General features: G+C 42.0%; 1 pseudogene; it reads right to left on the reverse strand.

Moving 5' to 3' along the window:
- Positions 1-3,255: 3,255 nt before the first annotated feature.
- Positions 3,256-12,949, reverse strand: LOC124020631 (annotated as a pseudogene).
- Positions 12,950-13,906: the final 957 nt, after the last annotated feature.

Genomic DNA, 13,906 nt, shown 5'->3' on the forward strand with positions numbered 1-13,906 from the left:
AAGGTTGTGCACACATTTGTTTACATCCCTGTTAGTCAACATTTCTCCTTTGCCACGATAATCCATCCACCTGACAGGTGTGGCATATCAAGAATCTGATTAAACAACATGATCATTACACAGGTGCACCTTGTGCTGGGGACACTAAAAGGCCACTAACATGTGCAGTTTTGTCACACAACACAATGCCACAGCTTACTTAAGTTTTGAGGGAGTGCGCAATTGACATGCTGACTGCAGGAATGTCCACCAGAGAACTTAATGTTAATTTCTCTACCCTACGCTGCCTCCAATGTCGATTTAGAGAATTTGCCGGTCTGTCCAACCGGCCTCACAACCGCAGACCACTTCTAACCACACCAGACAAGGAACACCACATCCGGCTTCTTAACCTGAGGAATCATCTGAGACCAGCCACCCGGACAGCTGATGAAACTGGGTTTGCACAACTGAAGAATTTTTGCACAAACTGTCAGAAACCGTCTCAGGGAAGCTCATCTGCGTGCTTTTCTTCCTCACCAGGGTCATGACCTGACTGTAGTTTGACGTCGTGACCGACTTCAGTGGGCAAATGCTCACCTTCGATTGCAACTGGAGAAGTGTGCTCTTCATGGATAAATCCCGTTTTCAACTGTACTGGGCAGATGGCACAGTGTGTATGGCGTTGTTTGGGGCGAGCAGGCTGCTTATGTCAATGTTGTGAACAGAGTGCCCCATGGTGGCGGTAGGGTTATGGTATGGGCAGGCATAAACTATGGAAAATGAACACATTTGCATTTTATCAATGGTAATTTCAATGCAGAAATACAGTGATGAGATCCTGAGGCCCATTATCATGCCATTCATCCGCCGCCATCACCTCATGTTTCAGCATGATAATGTATGGCCCCATGTCGCAAGGATCTATCTACACAATTCCTGGAAGCTGAAAATGTCCTAATTTTTCCATGGCTTACATACTCACCAGCAATGTCACCCATTGAGCATGTTTGGGATGCCCTGGATCGACAAGTATGACAGCGTGTTCCAGTTCCCGCCAATATCCAGCAATTTCGCACAGCCATTGAAGAGGAGAGGTGGCAACGAGTGGGAACATGGACAAAAATGCACTTGCTGAATTGAGACTCTTAATGAAATGAGACTCTTAATACACTGAACTAAAATCTAAATGCAAAATGCAACAATTTAAAAGATTTCACTGAGTTACAGTTCATATAAGGAAATCAGAGAATTGAAATGAATGAATTAGGCTCTACATGACTGGGAAGACTGATATTTACATTTCCATTTAAGTAATTTAGCAGACGCTCTTATCCAGAGCGATATGTGTCTGTTGGTCACAGCTTATAGAAAATGTCAGGGAGTGGATCAGAAAACCAGTCAGTATCTGGTGGGACCATTTGCCTCATGCAGCATAACACATCTCCTTTGCGTAGAGTTGATCAGGCTGTTGATTGTAGCCTGCGGAATGCAACTATTTATTAAATCCATGTGGAGGAGTCTCATTTCAGCAAATGCATTTTCGTCCATGTTCCCACTCGTTGCCGCCTCTCCTCAAGAAATTTGTGGAGTGATTGAAAAACGAGGTTTTAATGACTCCAACCTACGTGTATGTAAACATCCGACTTCAACTGTAGAAACTACTACTGTAGATACTTCTACCCCCAAGCCATAAGACTGCTGAACAATTCATAAAATCGCCACCGGACAACTTACATTACCCCCCCAGCCTGAATTAAACATTGTATTACAGCCGGATTAAATTGAGATTGTGTGTTACTGACCTACACACAATACCCCATAGTGTCAAAGTGGAATTTCGTTTTTAGACATTTTGCCAAATTAATAAAATATGAAATGCTGAAATGTCAAGAGTCAAAAAGTGTTCAACTCCTTTGTTATGGCAAGCCTAAATTAGTTCAGGAGTAAAAATGTACTTAACAAATCACATAATAAGTTGCATGGACTCATTCTGTGTTCAATAATAGTGGTTAACATGATTTTTGAATGACTCTCCCATCTCGGTATCCCACAGCATATTGGTATGCTTGTCACCTGTAAGGTCCCTCAATCGAGCACAGATTCAACCACAAAAACCAGGAAGATGTTTCAATGCCTCACAAAGAAGGGCACAGATTGGTAGATGTGTAAAATGTTTGTTTTTTAAAGCAGAAGCTGAATCTCCCTTTGGGCATGGTGAAGTTATTAGGCTTTGGATGTTTTATAAATACACCTAGTCACTACAATGATACAGTTGTCCTTCCAAACTCAGTTGCCAGAGAGGAAGGAAACTGCTCAGGGATTTCACAATGAGGCCTATGGAAATTTTAAAACAGTTAAAGAGTTTAATGGTTTGATAGGCGAGAACTGAGGATGGATCAACGACATTGTAGTTACTCCACAACACTAACCTAAATGACAGAGTGGAGAGGAAGCCTGTACAGAAATAAAATATTCCAAAACATGCATCCTGTCTGCAACAAGGCACTTACGTAATACTGCAAAGAACTGAACTGCTTGTCCTGAATACAAAGCACCATGTTTGGGGAAAATCCAACACCGCACATCACTGAGTACCTCTCTCCATATTTTCAAGCATGGTCGTGGCTGCATCATATTGGTATGCTTGTCGTCGGCAAGGACTAGGGATGTTTTTTAGGATGAAAACCACTGCAATACAGCTAAACACAGGCAAATTCTTAAGAGGAAAACCTGGTTCAGTCTGCTTTCCAAACAGACAGTGGGAGACGAATTCACCTTTCAGCAGGACAATAACCTAAAACATTAAATGTTCCTGAGTGTACTAGTAACAGTTTTGACTTAAATCTTTAAAGATATATGGCAAGACTTGAAAATGGCGGTCTAGAAATGATCAACATCCAACTTGACAGAGCTTGAAGAATAAATGGGCAAATATTGTACAATTCAGCTGTGTAAATCTCTTCCACTTACCCAGAAAGGCTCACAGCTGTAAAGGCTCACAGCTGTAAAGGCTCACAGCTGTAAAGGCTCACAGCTGTAAAGGCTCACAGCTGTAAAGGCTCACAGCTGTAAAGGCTCACAGCTGTAAAGGCTCACAGCTGTAAAGGCTCACAGCTGTAAAGGCTCACAGCTGTAAAGGCTCACAGCTGTAAAGGCTCACAGCTGTAATCGCTGCCAAAGGTGTTTCTAACATGTATTGACTCAGGGGTGTGAATACTTATATAGTCAAGATATATTCGTGTTTTATTTTTCATTTGTAATAAATGGTCTGAATTTCTACCACCTTGGTATTAGTTTTATTTGATTATCATTGACCAAAAATTACAATTAAATCCAGTTTAATCCTACTTTTTAACACAACAAAAAGTGGAAAACGTCAAGGGGTGTGAACACTTTCTGAAGGCACAGACAAAGTTTTGTTCCATTGTTTGAGCATTAGCCAGCTTTTGACATTCTTTTAAAATGAAGTTATGGTCAGTATGGCTATACAGTATATAGGACATTATTTTACATTCCTTGTTCACAAAATATAACAAGAGGAATAAAGTGGAGATACAACATAACAGTATTGCAAACCCATGATCCATTATGTTCTCAAGTATACTACAGTATCACCTAAGTATGACCACACTTTTCTATAACGCCTCTCCCTCCCCACCCAGTGGCACATATACTTTCTGAAAGACAATGCTTAGATGTACTGTAGGCTACTTAACTATGAGAGAAATGGTTGTTGTTGGGGATTGAAGTCTAAGCCCAAGATAAAGGGGCTCAGTGAATGTGGTGTGGAATGCGTACAGGTGGGTCAGTTTGTCAGACTCCGAGGAGATGTTGTAGAAGGACAGGATGCCGGCCGGCCAGTCCAGGAACACCCCTATTCTATAGGACTCATTTGATTTGATTTCAGGGAGCCGTAAATTGTGAATAATTTTTTGATGCTGGGCATGGAACTTATCCTTTGAGGCGTACAAAGTCCAAGAAACAGCATTCTGTCCCAGCGTTACATTTTCACCAGATCCTTTCCTCTCTAATCTCTTGTAGGCCATGCCTATATGTACGTCGTGTAGACACTCAACCTCCAGGTAATGACGCCCGCAGAGGCCCTCCTTGCACAGCACCTGGTTGCAGTTATCAAACCTCTCTTCGGTGAAGGGATAGTCCTGCTTCTTCCTCTCGTGGGTCACCTTCCTGTTTCCCTCAGACAGGGACAGGAAATCGTTTACTGTGTTGAGGTCTAGTGTGACCTCAATGGCATCTGAAATTTGAAGATTAGAAGTTTCAGTTACCTGCTACACAAGCGTTGCTGTCACACTTGACACTATTATAAATTGGTACATAGTCCTCCTATATGCCAAATATTCTACAGAGATCAATGTGAATCACTGTGTTCATAAAGGTGAGAATGATAAATGGACATTTACTCACATTTCTGCAGACCCGGTTTATTCCTGCTCTCTCCTCCGTGGTCCATGCTGGAAAACACACAAAATAAAGAGGTATTAATGAATGCCTGGAAATGCTCATACCACTCAGGGGATGCAGTATAATAACACTAGAATGTAACAAGGATCATATCTACAAGGTTGAATTAGTTTAAATAGTTTAATTGTTAAAGTTCTAATCTCTCAATGTTTAGCTCTACTCATTAATATTTTATTCAGACACGTATTTCTCCTCAATCTAACCCACTTCAGCTGAAGCGGGAAATCCAATTCAACGGTTCTGAGGGGATTGTAGCTCAGATCCAGCTCTTTCATCTGGAAGCATGCTGACCTCAACGCATTGGCCAGGACAGAGGACACATCCTCAGGTAATGTGAACAAACAGCCAGATAGCCTATAAATGAGAATAGGAAAAATAATTATGGAAAGCATACAAATTTGTTTCACCATTAAAACTAGAAACATTGAACATTGAAGAACCATCTATATCCATAGGTCAGCACAGTGATCAGCACAGAGATGAACCCCTTCAAAATGTGTCATTATCTTATTTGGTACTGATTTACATACCTCAGTGCTTGCAGCTTGTAACACTTGTGGAGGGCAAAAGCAAGCAACTCTGCCCCCGGGTCCCCAAGGTCATTGCAGCTGAGGTCCAAGTTCACGAGTTTTGAGGTGGGACAAGTCAGCACTTCGCAGATTGCCATGACACCGCCAACTCCCACATGATTGTGGCTGAGGTTCAGAGTTTCCACCTTGCAGTTGGGGTTCCGCAGCCCACAGCAGAGTCGGATCACCCCTTCATCTCCCAGGTTGTTGTGTCCCAGGTCCAAGACTGTCATGTGGGAATTCTCAGACTGAAGAACTGAGGCTACAGTTTTACACTCCAGTGCTGTGATGTCACAAAAGTTGAGTCTGTGAAAAAAATGGAGTTCTTAATTGCCATTCAACTTATACTGTACGTTAAAAAAACAAAAACTGTACTCGTGCGATGTAAACATGCTACACAAATAGTGAGTGATACTTACAACGCTCTGGGGCAAGACAGCAAAGCAGGAGTCAGTCTCCGAAAAGCTTCCTCAGAAGTTTTGTGATTCCTGAAGTCAAACTCTTCAGGCTTCTCTGACATAATGAACATATAAGCCAGGAGAGAACACTGAAATGGAGTTGGCTGTGTGTCGGAAGGCGAGACTTGGTTGTTGTTGTCATTCTGTAGAATGGTGCGGTCCTTCAGCTGAAGCAGACAGTGGATCAAGTTGATGCATCTCTCTGGAGAGAGGTCCTTCCTTTTCAACATCTTGATATATCCAATTAACTTTTTGTTGCATTCTGAACCAGTGGTTGTTTTTCCCAGAATGTCTTGAAGGATTGCCCGGCTGGAGTCGAGAGAGATCCCAAAAAGGAAACGCACGAAAAGGTCCAGGTGTCCATTTTTACTATCTAATGCCCTGTCCAGAGCACCTTTGAGAAAATCTAACAAAGTGCCCCCTTTCCTCTTTTTGATTAAGGCTTCCACTGAGTCAAATCTACCATTTACAAATTCATGAAATGCGTACAGCGCAGCAAAGAACTCCTGAACACTTAAGTGTACAAAACAATACACTTTCCTTGGATACAGTCCATGCTCTAACTCAACAAGTTCTGTACACAGGCCAGGGCATGTCGCAGCTTCCGTGACACTAATGCCACAGTTTGTCAAGTCCTGTTCTGTAAAGAGCACGTTTTGACTATCCAGGTTCTGATACGCTAGCTTTCCCAATTTCAAAATGATGTCATTGTTTGACATGAAAGAAAGTTGTTTCCCCTGTGTTGGTCCGTGCTTCTCGAAACTGATACTTGTTTGGATCTTAATGTAATGCATGTACATTTCAGAGAGGGTTGTGGGCAAAGATCGCGGCTTTGGCCCACTCTTGCTGTCTCTACTCAGTATATCCTGAAGCACAGTTACTGCCATCCAGCAAAACACCGGTACATGGCACATGATGTAGAGGCTCCGGGTTGCTTTTATGTCTGAGATGATGCAGCTGGTCATCTCTGGATCTCTCATGTGTTTCCTGAAGTACTCGTCCTTTTGAGCATCATTGAACCCTCTGATCTCTGTAACTCGATGACAATACTCTCTGGGGATCTGATTGGCCGCTACTGGACGGGAGGTTATCCAGAGGAGAGCCCCAGGGAGAAGACGGCCAGCGATGAGGTTTGTAAGCAAAACGTCCAGTGAAGCAGACTCAGACACATCAGATATCAGCCTGTTTTCAATTTCAATCAAACTCTAGTGGCAGTTGGCTCTCATCCAGGCCGTCAAGGATGAACAAAACCTTATGTTCATCATACATCTTCCTAACGTTTATGTCTTTAAGTTCAGGGTAGAAGAGCTGAAGAAGTCCATGCAGACTGTACCGGCCTTCTAACAAATTCAGCTTCCGGAAAGATAGTAGGAATAGAAAATCTAGATCTTGATTTTCTTTTCCATCTGCCCAGTCCAAGTTGAGCTTCTGAGCTGCCACAGTTTTCCCAATGCCAGCGATTCCCTTTGTCATCACACATCTGATAGTTTCGTCTTCGGCAGGCTTGAAGAGATCTTGGCATTTTATGACAGAGGCCTCAGAGTAGTCTTTGAGGTGTGCCGTCTCGGCCTGCCACACCTCGTGTTCCTTATTGATGCTGGTAGAATCACAGGTGACAATGTACAACTCTGTGTAGACCTTGTTAAGGACTGATGTGCTTTGGGTTTCAATACCCTCTAGTATGGTTTCAGACTTAATCTTCTGGTGTTTTTTGATCTCGTCTCTGATGTGAAGGATGTCTTCAAAAAGAGCAAAATAAATAAATATGAAAGTGTTATTTTGGGTGAAATTAGTCTGCTTTCTGCTCTGGAATAACAACTGAATTTGACTTACTCCGTTTCTCCTTGCTCTGGTCATACACTGTCACCTACAGGAATTAGCAAAACAGTCATTTAGATTTCAAATACCCTTTCAAATACAGTGTTTCAATAACAGAGTTAATGCTGGCAACAGTCCATAATCTTCTAAAGATTGTCTATAAGAAATCCCTTTCATTACCTGCTGGTCAATCATCTCCCCTCCAGGCACATGGTCTAGAGAGAAAATACACTTCATAAACATCGCAATAAACTAGGATAGAAGAGCAACTTACAAAGATGTATACAATTTATAAAACAGTGATCCACCCAGGTTTTGCCCCAAAAGTCCTGACACCTTCTCTCACCATAAATATGTGTGGTAAAACTTAAATGCAAGTCCTTTCCAACTGAACACCCTGATAGCATTGGTGCATTAACGTTGCTTCCATTAGTTGCGGTGTTTGAACACCGAGCGCCACTTGGCATCGCACCGAGTGGTCCTCCAGCGTGGTTGGCCTTAGACAGAGATGACGCATCCATCACAGGGAAAGAAACAATAACATATTAGCCTCGTCACCCCATACCATAGAGATGTACTAGACAGCTCATCTTCCATCTTCAGCAATGGACACTTCTGTGACAACAAGGCCAGAGCCATTGTGGGTTCTCTTTACTTCTATGAGTGTAGTGACACTTCATAAATAAACCGAATAGGATCATACCACCACCTACTGTGCTAGAGTGTAGCTGCATACTGTGCTGCAGTGTGTTTGGTCGAAACAGGAACAGAGACCAGGTTGGTGATTTATGTTCACACAGCAGAATAATTCATTGGCTGATTCCTCCTGCTGACCTGAATGGAATTCTATGATCCCTCCCAACACATACCAAGCCCCACCCAGTTGACTACTCAAAATGGTGAAAGCATCAATGGCAGTGTCAATGAAAGAAAAACACTATGTCCCAAACACATCTTTAGGAACATTCAGAATCCCTGTATCTGGAAAGAACACACAAAAAAAGCCCAATTACCTGTTGGTCATCCATTGAGATTGTCTGGTTCTCTTTGTTCTCAAAGCCTATGGAGGAAAGACAGATGGATCTCTTTGGTGAATCATTTAACATTGATTAGAGAGAGAGATTAAGGGCCTTTTTTGGACCAAAATTAAGCCTACCCATGGACTGAAAAGAATTAAACAGATTGTTTTATGAATTCTCCATTGAAAACACTGTTTTAAGTAGGCTCAATCAAAATCCAGGAAACAAGCCCATAAGATCGCTGCCTGCACCTGCCCGCCCATCCAACATCACTACTCTGGACAGTTCTGACTTAGAATATGTGGACAACTACAAATACCTAGGTGTCTGGTTAGACTGTAAACTCTCCTTCCAGACTCACATCAAACATCTCCAATCCAAAGTTAAATAGGAAGCAAATTCTAGATTTCGCAACAAAGCATCCTTCACTCATGCTGCCAAACATACCCTTGTAAAACTGACCATCCTACCGATCCTCGACGACTTCATTTACAAAACAGCCTCCAATACCCTACTCAATAAATAGGATGCAGTCTATCACAGTGCCATCCGTTGTCACCAAAGCCCCATATATTACCCACCACTGCGATCTGTACGCTCTCGTTGGCTGGCCCTCGCTTCATACTCGTCGCCAAACCCACTGGCTCCAGGTCATCTACAAGACCCTGCTAGGTAAAGTCCCCCCTTATCTCAGCATGCTGGTCACCATAGCAGCACCCACCAGTAGCACGCACTCCAGCAGGTATATCTCTCTGGTCACCCATAAAACCAATTCTTACTTTGGCCGCCTCTCCTTCCAGTTCTCTGCTGCCAATGACTGGAACGAACTGCAAACATCTCTGAAACTGGAAACACTTATCTCCCTCACCAGCTTTAAGCACCAGCTGTCAGAGCAGCTCACAGCTTACTGCACCTGTACATAGCCCACCTATAATTTAGCCAAAACAACTACCTCTTTCCCTACTGTATTTATTTATTTTGCTCCTCTGCACCCCCATTATTTCTCTCTACTTTGCACATTCTTCCACTGCAAATCTACCATTCCAGTGTTTTACTTGCTATATTGTATTTACTTTGCCACCATGGCCTTTTTTGCCTTTACCTCCCTTCTCACCTCATTTGATCACATTGTATATAGACTTATTTTTCTACTGTATTATTGACTGTATGTTTGTTTTACTCCATGTGTAACTCTGTGTTGTTGTATGTGTCGAATTGCTTTGCTTTATCTTGGCCAGGTCGCAATTGTAAATGAGAACTTGTTCTCAACTTGCCTACCTGGTTAAATAAAGGTGAAATAAAAATGTAAAAAGATACAGAAAACATTGCATATAGGTCATAAAATACATGGTTGTTTTACAATATAGGTCATAAAATTCACTGTTGTAATACAATTCCCACACCGATATTTTATTCTGAGGGGAGTTTACCGGATATGTGGTACGCTAAACAATTATGCTTACAACTTTATTAGAAGAAAATCAAATGCTACTGGGTAAATACTATAATCAAGACTAAGCCCAAAATCCCTCCTTTACTCCTGTGTGAACTCATACATTTCAGTTATTGAGTATTAATGCCGAAACTCACCTTGTTGACTTCGTCTCCGTCTCCGTTTACTCCGATCTTTTAGAAGTGAGGACACAATGCGACAGGCCTTTTCTCCATATTTCTTCATCAGTACTGACACAATGTCTTCCACTTCCATCATCTCAACACTCTTATCATTCATCTTCCTACACAGATGGTGTTGAAATCGTCTGAACTTCTTCGACTTCAACATGTTCAGTTTGGCCCGGACCTCTGCTTTGACCCGTTTGTAGATATCCTTTCCTGCTGACATCTGAAGACAAACACAATAAATACAAATCATTTAGAGTGCAGTCTGGTTCACAGGACCTTTCAATCCCCCATGAACATAAACATATTACTGTCAGTGGTCGACTACAGTAAAGCCCGACAACTATTAAAGCACTCCTCCACAATGAGAGTATTAGTCGGGTCGGTGGTGACGGACGGTATTAGTCGGGTCGGTGATGACGGTATTAGTCGGGTCGGTGGTGACGGACGGTATTAGTCGGGTCGGTGGTGACGGTATTAGTCGGGTCGGTGGTGACGGACGGTTTTAGTCGGGTCGGTGGTGACGGACGGTATTAGTCGGGTCGGTGGTGACGGACGGTATTAGTCGGGTCGGTGGTGACGGTCGGTATTAGTCGGGTCGGTGGTGACGGACGGTATTAGTCGGGTCGGTGGTGACGGTCGGTATTAGTCGGGTCGGTGGTGACGGTCGGTATTAGTCGGGTCGGTGGTGACGGACGGTATTAGTCGGGTCGGTGGTGACGGACGGTATTAGTCGGGTCGGTGGTGACGGACGGTATTAGTCGGGTCGGTGGTGACGGACGGTATTAGTCGGGTCGGTGGTGACGGTATTAGTTGGGTTGGTGATCATAACACAGACTGATGTCCACATTTTAGTTTTTTTTGACAGATCAAAGCATTATTTGTTCCGATGTCATTTTAACTGAAAAATGTAAGGTCGTAACACTGACGTGAGATGTATGCATAACTGTCTTGATTAACTAGCACTTGTATTTCGCCTTGCCAGCCTCGCACTAATGTGGATGCTAGCAAGCATGCTAGGTATGGCTAGTTATCAATAGCCAATCCAGTAGCTGCTGGATGCTAAAGTGAGGTTCAATTGGTCAATAGCGCCACGATATCGCAAAGTATTTGCAGAGAGTTCAGACGAAACAACATAAAGCGTCCACATATTCAGAGTCTACAGACTGAGACCACCATCAGAAGGCGATGCAATGCCAGAACACGCACTTCAACAAAATTCCCAACAAACTCTGCGTACAAGTCCTTTATTCTATTGAAATGGGTTGACAGTTGGAGAAATGGTTTGAGAATCGTAAAAAAGACGACCTATGAAAGCCAACGGTCTGATATTCTAGAACACTGCTGTGCATAAGGTACATGTTTAAAAGGCTCTGCATGGTCAAGCCGACCTCTGCATTGGCAGTGCAGCATCCATACATCTTGCTCTTCCCGGAGCAGCAGAGCTGTTGTGAATGAAGTTGTGATGGAAGTGTGTTTGTGTTTATACAGGATCTCCCGCCCCCACCTACTGTCAACCAATCATGTCAATGCTGAGCTATACGGAGCCCTCTGCATTGTTACAACATTTGGGAGGCACACAGCAATGCGGTACAGAGCACAATTTGGCCTCTACGTGCCTTTGGAGGCTCCACAATTGTGTCATCCGCCATAAGGAGCCTCCGATCACATTATCAGACCAATCTGATGTCTGCATTGGACTTGCAGCATTTACAGTGATATGGCCTCTGCAGAACTTAGGGAATTCATACTTCTTGTGCTTCACCTTGCAGAGCTGTTGTGAAGGAAGTTGTCAAGGAAGTGAGTTTGTGTTTATAGAGGTCCTCACGCCCCTCACCTGGCATCAACCAATAATGTCATTGTGGAGCTATACATTGTTACAAAATTTGAGTGGCACCTGCACAGCGATACTATGCTCAAATTGGCCCCTGCGTGCCTCTGGAAGCTACAAAATTGCATCACACCATCGAATCACATTAAAGATAAAGCATAAATTGGATTACTCATGCCATTTATCTGGATAGGCAGAGACGTATGAATTACTTCTGTGATTTAATGGGATGTAAACATTTTAATGTAATTACAGCAACTATTTAAAACCTAATATGAAGTGTAATTTCATATCAGTTGTTCATTGAAGAGCCACTTTTATTATTCCCCCCTCCTACCAGAAATGGGTGTGTCGACGGAAGTGAAGATTTGAGAGCCTGAGGACTTTTGAAATGTCGGCAAACTCTGATCGGTTGCTGAATCTCAATGTCTTGGAGTGCACTGGAGAATGTGGCCTGCAGCCGCCTCATACTCTGAACCAAATCAACTATGCTTTCAGGACTACTCTAATGGACAGTTCAAGCGAGTCTCAGAAACCCTGTACACGTTTTAATGTCGACTAATGGAACTAAAGGATTCACTTCAATGAAGAGTTGTTCAATTTGCCCCCCTCCCCCACTTCAGTGTTCAGGCGATAGCAACAATAATCCATTGATGAGTCAAGTATTAACTCGAATCCAAACTCAATCCTCACACTAGCGCACATAAAATACCACAAACAAGACTACATAAACAAATAGTATAGTATTATTGTAGCTTGTAGGCTACTAACATTAGTGCACCATTCGCGTCAAATGCAAGGATAGTGGTAGCCTAAATTAACGACAAAAAGTCATTTTATTGTCATACATAAAAGGGTTAGCAACCTACCTTCAGATTTGATGATTTCTCAAATCGTTTGTCTCTGCTGCTGTTTCACTCAACGAAAAAATGTCCATTCACATGATTGTCTGTCTGCGTTGTTTTCTCTTCAACTATCTTGACTAAATACCAAATCAATTGGCTTAAAGTAATAAAAACGTACTGTGGCTACATAATTCTACGGATAAGGACATGCGTTTTATGGTTTCTTTCTGCAGAAAACAATGGTAACGTGTCGCCTTCGGTTTCAATAGAAATGCCTCCTCGTTGTGGGTGGAGTGTGAAAGTCAGTCCCTCCCTTCCCTCATGCTCAGAAATGTGCCAGTAATACATTTGTTCCCCGTACACCAGCTCTGTCAGAAGGATTTTTCCAAAAGTTTCCAAATTTATTGTGGGAAGCTTGTGAAAGGCTACACGAAACGTTTGACCCAAATTAAACAATTTAAAGGCAATGCTACCAAATACTAATTGAGTGTATGTAAACTTCTGACCCACTGGGAATGTGATGAAAGAAAGAAATGCTGAAATAAACCACTCTACTATTATTCTGACATTTCACATTCTTAAAATGAAGTGGTGATCCTAACTGATCTAAGACAGGGAATTTTTACTAGGATTAAATGTCAGTAATTGTGAAAAACGTCTAAATGTTTAAATGTATTTGGCTATGGTATATGTAAACTTCCAACTGTATATATAAGACTAGGTCTTAACCAAATAGGCCTATCTTTTATTATGCTACCCCTACCTTCTACCCCGTCACAACACAACTGATTGTCTCGAATGCATTAAGAAGGAAAGAAATTCCACAAATTAACAAGGCACACCTGTTAATTGAAATGCATCCCAGGTGACTACCTCATGAAGCTGGTTAAGAGAATGCCAAGAGTGTGCAAAGCTTTCATCAAGGAAAAGGGTGGCTACTTTGAAGAATCTACTATATACAATTAGTTGAACACTTTTTTTGTTTACTACATGATTCCATATGTGTTATTTCATAGTTTTGATGTCTTCACTATTATTCTACAATGTAGAAAATAGTCAAAATAAAGAAAAACCCTTGAATGAGTAGGTGTGTCCAAACCTTTGACTGATCCTGTAGATATATATATATATATATATATATATATGTAGACATGGATATATATATATATATATATATATATATATATATATATATATATATATATATATATATATATACCAATGCAATCAGTACTAGGCTACATCACAAGAAACATGCACAGTTAAACAGAATTGAAAAATT

This window comes from Oncorhynchus gorbuscha, unplaced genomic scaffold (genome assembly GCF_021184085.1).
Source record: "Oncorhynchus gorbuscha isolate QuinsamMale2020 ecotype Even-year unplaced genomic scaffold, OgorEven_v1.0 Un_scaffold_867, whole genome shotgun sequence".
Classification (NCBI taxonomy): Eukaryota; Metazoa; Chordata; class Actinopteri; order Salmoniformes; family Salmonidae; genus Oncorhynchus; species Oncorhynchus gorbuscha.